The 5,919-nt window shown below is 35.9% G+C and overlaps 1 protein-coding gene across 7 annotated transcripts in view; it reads right to left on the bottom strand.

The window, feature by feature from the left end:
• Positions 1 to 5,919, bottom strand: part of MBNL2 (muscleblind like splicing regulator 2) — a 185,621-nt gene that overhangs the window by 179,246 nt on the left and 456 nt on the right. For 6 of the 7 annotated variants that reach the window (XM_019524730.1, XM_019524733.1, XM_019524726.1 and 3 more), the window contains exon 1: positions 5,097 to 5,316. The exons of the other annotated variant lie outside the window; for it this stretch is intronic. The gene's annotated coding sequence lies outside the window, so the exon portion shown is untranslated. Of the gene's footprint in view, positions 1 to 5,096; positions 5,317 to 5,919 lie in introns of those variants that run through there. 7 annotated transcript variants of the gene reach the window in all.

Below are 5,919 nucleotides of genomic sequence, written 5' to 3'. Positions count from 1 at the left end.
GGGGGGGGGGGGAAGGAGGAGAACTAAATTTAGGCTTCTGTTTCCCATTTTGACTCTTCACATAGCACTTACTGCAGGAGCTGCAGTATTTTTGCCACTTCATCATTAACAGTGCTTTAATATAGGGTAGAAGCTTTAAATCAGAAAACAAATAAAACCCACTCTGGAAAGCACGTTCTGAGCTTTTAATACTAAAAGTAGAAGTTTGTCTACACCTGACACTGACCTGCAAAGTCCAGAACATTGTCCACAGCACATGCAAGAGATAAAGTGATGACAGTATCCAGAAATTGAAGGGGGTGAAAAAGAACTGTGGCTCTGTTGACATGTAAAGCAATAACTTAAGAATCAAGTACGCAAAACTTTCAAGCCCTCCAGAATTTCACAGAGGAGGTATTCTGTCCAGATGGTGGGAGATACTGGAGAAAATAAAATGCATTCTTTGCTGCCTCTGGATATTAAGAATGATCCTATATACTTCACATTAAAAGCTGCTACCAGAAGCGACAAAAAATAAAAACCATCATTCTTACTGAATCCTGAGCAATGGCAGGAATTTTAGCTGCATCCTCTAAAATTTTAAAGAGAAAAAATAATTGTGTGTGAGAAAGGAAGCCCACGTATCAAAACAGAATAGTAGTGACTGCAGCATCGCAGGTTTTATTAACACATGGGCCTCTGCATCCATCTTGTTCCCATATATGATCTAAGTAATAACAACTAGACTTTTCTGTTGTCATAAAAGCATTTTCCTCAAAAAATTCTGAATATTATTGATGAAAAAGAAAACAAATAGAAATTCTGATTTGGAACCATATCTTAATCTTTTTGTGCAGGAGCTCCTGTTTTCTTTCCTACTGACCTTAAAAAAAACACAGCCTGCTTCCTTGAATTTCTTATGATACTCATTCTTTCTTCCTTACTGACTGATGCTAATCGTCTTGGATGCTTCCTTTATTCTTCTATGATGTAAACCAAAATTGTTAAACTCATTCACCCCCACTCCCCAGTAGACCAAATACAGACCAACAGACTCCTCCTGGACTGGATCTGAACTGAGCAACAGCAGGCTACATGTCCATGGGTACCTGAGCTGCTGTATCAGCTCAGGTAGTCACTGAGGTTAATGCAGTCATCGTTTACGTTGTTGCTGAAAAAATGAATTCCTAGTGGGGTCTGTAACATGGAATTAAGTAGTGGGAGCTGCCCCTTCAAGAACGCCATGAACCAGATGACACAGCTCCATGGGCTATGTTTGACTTTCATCTGATGAAGTGAACCTCGGTTCACAAAAGTTTGTTCTCCCTTCTCCCTCTCTTAGTTATTCGATAAAGGTGTATATCTACCCTGTCTTCATCCCCAATATAGACAATAAGACTAAGATGCACGTCTATTGGCATTTAGCTAGTTTATTTTGCAGTGTCATTTATATCTACTTCAGTGCATCAAACAGAAGAAATACTGGCCATATCTGAAGTTAACAACTAGCTTGTACAAGGATTGGAGTTCAGCTGTCCCTTATAACAGATGACAACATCACAAACACTCCAGACCTCATGAAATGTGTAAGAAACCAGACCCAAATCTGCAGGAAGAAAGCAAGCCTAATTTGTGAAAAAGTATCATGCTAATTTCTGCAGCACACTGAAAGTTCTGCAGCAGCTTTAATTAAAAAATAAAATGTTTTATTACTGAATTGGGCATGAACCTTATTGTTAAAGTAGGTCTTGGGTCAGTACTTTCATTTTTAAATTTATTCTCATTTTAGGAATGTTTTTCATCATTTACCATTCCAAAGTTTTTATTTTTCAGCGTCCCACAAAATTTTTCATTGACAGCACAGAACTGCACTACAGATCAGGGCCAGGCAATTATTTTGGGTGGAGGGCCGCTTACTGAATTTTGGGAAGCCATCAAGGGCCACATGACAGGCAGCCAGGGGTGGATATCATTTTCTACATTTTTTTAGGGGTCCCATGGGCCGGATAGAATGGGCTGGTGGGCCACATCCAGCCCGCGGGCCACATTTTGCCCACCCCTGTTATAGATGCTTGCAGAAGGATAGATGGAGGTTTTAACAGCCAGGCTGGAGTTATCTCACCCTTTTGCAAAAGCAAGAAAGGGGTGAAGGCACTGCCGGACTCTGGATGGAAGATGTCTCTCCTCCCTTTGAAAGTGGGTTGTGGGGGGAGGGGGTCATGAAAAGTTCATTTATTTTTAAAAGGGGTCCTTGAAATTCTTGTATCAATAACCAGATGTCCAATAACCCAGAGCTGTCACTCCATCCAGTAATAATTAATCAGCAGATTAGTTTAATGTTTTACTAAAATGATCAATAATAAAACAGTTAATACTGCTGACATTTAAATCAGGTTTCAGAGTTGGCACCCTGAGTGACAGCTATCTATTTTCTTGTAGGGAAAAAAGGTGACCCTGAACTCCAAACACTAGAAAGATTAAATGATTTCAAAAATGTATTATTTGAATTTTAAATTTACTCAACATCTAGATAATCTGAGAAATTAAATCTATATTTGTGTTTAATTTATTTTGCCTTGAAGAGGCAAAATAAAATGTCCCACAAATCTATAGCAACATGGAAGTGAAACCTTCCACAATTAACCTGGGATTCAGTTTGGATTATTCCTAAAATATTCTGGAGCTAGAGACAATCCATTTGGAGATGTGATAGGATACAGCCTCATGTACCTAAAATGCATAACTGTATTAACAGCACCTTTTTTGTTAGTTACTTTCATTTAAACAAAAAGAAGTGTATTCTAAAATCTTTTGATAGTAAATAAAAAAAAAAATCTCCATCAGTATACCACCACAGGCCAAGGTTAATCCCACCAGGAACTAGCATTTTACAGAATCAAAGAACTTGATTAAAAATGGTCCCATCATAGTCAAGGTATAAAAAGAGACTAATTATTATTTCTAAAGGGCCAGATTTCAGCATCTTTATACATACTGATACATGTTACTCCACAAGTAATCCTCCACTGACATCCTTGGAGAGAAAAATGTATCAGAATCCAGTTCAAGATAAATTTAATACCAAGTAGATAGATTATTTGACATATTTTTAAAATTCCTCCATACTTTATTTCTGCTTTACTTCATTCCCTTTGTGTTTTCGATTCTGCATTAACTTCTGAAGGAAAATTCATTCTTTTGTGATATCTTTAGTTAGGATAACTTTGTAAAATAAGAAAAAGAATGGTAATTATATGCAGTTCCATGTAAATTATTTTAAAGTCACAAAATAAAACCTATAGTTGGAAGATAGTAAGGTCTGTGAATGTCATGGGGGGGAGCTGTCTGCAAGCTCAGTATGAAAAATCCTATTTGTGAGGCTTAAATTGTGTTAGATTATATTTTGCTGGTTGGAAAAGATGGAGCTATTTATATCTTGTCTCACAAACCATTTTCTTCAAGTGCCATACTGTTAGAATAACTTGGATAAGTTTAGCATTTAAAAATTACAGGTTTAGAAGAAATGACATGCCAAAATTATAGCTCCTGGTGCTTTATAAGGTATTTTTTTACTTGTGCCAAACCTGAAAAAAGGACAGAGTGAATCAGGAGGAGTTGGGAGATGACATCAGAAGTTTTGAGCTAGTGTCCTGTACTTCTCCTTGAAGACAAAATAGTGAGTCTAGAAGAATCTATTTAATGATGCATTTTTCTAAACAATAATTTAAACTCATATTAGGAAAATTATTTAAAATGTCTGCTTAAAATTACACTGTTACTAAGTTTTACAGCTCTTATTTTTCTTCTTTAAAACACTAATTATGTAGTTCCTCAAGTTACACATTGATTTTTCTACTATCCAGTTAATGATGCTTTGCGTACTAATGCACAGATGGGTACTGGAGGAAAGATATTTATTCCTTTTCCTAACACTACAATTAGTTTTCACTTGCCTTCCTAAAAATATGCTACACCTTGGATGTGTATAATACTGTTGAAGACAGTAGATTCATTCCTGTAGTAATTATGGATTTGACCCTGGGAAGTACCGAGCACCATTAAAGTCAATGGAAGTTGAAAAAGCTAAGCACCTCACAGGATTAGACATGGTATACATACCCTTATTGAAATGCCCTGGTGAAGTTTACTTTAGATACTTGCTTTCAAGGGCTTACAGTCAGGTATGAACTCCCCATTCCTTGCAAAATTTAACAGAATTTTGTCTCAAATAACTCCTTTCTCCCTCTTGTTGCCAACACCATTTAACATAAATCTCCATTGCTTCCTGCTGCTAGTTCTCAGCAAGAAAGTTGATATGGTTCAGCACAGTGAAAACACTGCTTTAAAAGCTAGGCTGCTCATTAAATTATTCTGCTGGCTGTGTGTTCTCATTAAAAATGCATAAAGAGCAGATAATTGCAGTATTATAAACCTTGCTTTCCCTGTTTTTATTTAAAGGTTTTACTTTTGAGCATAAAACAAAGACCTGGAAATGGCAAGGAAAACATTTTACTAAACTACAATATCAAAACTCTTTAGTGGCTTGCCTTTAAGAACACAGGGAAGCATTGTGTATTCAAAAAATACCTATACTCCTTACAAGCTGCAGTGGAATGAGGTATCATAATTTCATTGAAACCCTGCTTCCAATCTAAAAAACAGAGCATCATATTTTTAATTCAGATTTTATATTGGCAGTTATTTAACATGGAATTGGAAATTGTTTAGCTTAATCATCAAACACGTCTGCTGTAAACTTTACTGATTTTAAGTTAACTGATTGTCTGTATTATATCTAATAAATGTTATCAAATGAGAACCCAGCTAAGAATCCAGTTAAGCTAACAGTACTTTTGAAATATACTGACCTATTTTTTATTTTAAATGTTTTATTTTTAATAAAACATACATATACTCATGTTCTGTTTCAGAAAAGAACTATTTCCATTTTTAATTCACTCAAAAAATAAAATCATGATAAAACTCATGTCTCCCCTCCAAGAGGTAATATGCATTGGAAAACCTTGTTTCCCTGACTCCCCCAGCCAACACATATGGTATGCAGCATACTGCAGCAAACTCTTTAAACATTCAATATAAGACAATGATCCTCCTACCTTGTTTAGCTCCGTCTATTTGACATATTTACAATGTAAACGGAAACATCCACTATAATCAAACGACCACATCTTCTCCATTGCTTCATTATAAGGTGCTATTTTCATGTAAAATAACTATTGCTCTTTATTTTTTGTGCTCTGAAAGCCTTATGCCTTATCTGGGGATTTTTCCTCAGATGATGAAGCAGAGGCAGCCTGAACTCTGTTGCTGAAAGACTGCAACCTTTCCTTCTAACAAATCCCTCCCAACATATGGTAACCAATCACATACAAGTTCGTCAGTTCCACTGGTCTTAAACTGGTTGTAGTAGGATGATTGACAAGGCAACACAGCACTTCTAATGTGTAAAAACAATGCATCCATACTGATGAACAAGGAATTTCCCTCACCCAGGAAAACAGTTTTACTGGAGAGGTGAAGTGACACAATCATGAAATAGCTGATATGCAACAGAAACAATGCCAGTACACATCCAGTCAACATTTGCCTGTAGTACAATTTTTAAGAGCTTCTGTTAGCTACAAATACATGTTGCAGTAAATAAAATAAAATTGATGAGTAAAGCTCTGTGTTGTGCTACTGAGATTAAATCATGAACTATAATCCAAATTAATACATCCTTCAAGATTATTTAAAGTACAACTGAAGCACACCTATGTGAACTCAAACATAAATATGTTTATATCTTACTGCTGCAAACATAATAATTTAGGGTTGGAAGCAATTGTGGTATATATGTGCTGCATCTTTCACAAGGTTTTTTGAACTACTGCAGCCTGCAGTTCTGGAACACTTTACAATAAAAAAAAAAAAAAAAAA

The sequence above is a fragment of the Gavialis gangeticus genome, unplaced genomic scaffold (assembly GCF_001723915.1).
Source record: "Gavialis gangeticus isolate Ggan-Ray unplaced genomic scaffold, GavGan_comp1, whole genome shotgun sequence".
In the NCBI taxonomy this organism is placed as follows: Eukaryota; Metazoa; Chordata; order Crocodylia; family Gavialidae; genus Gavialis; species Gavialis gangeticus.
This window is presented reverse-complemented; position numbering and strand designations above follow the sequence as displayed.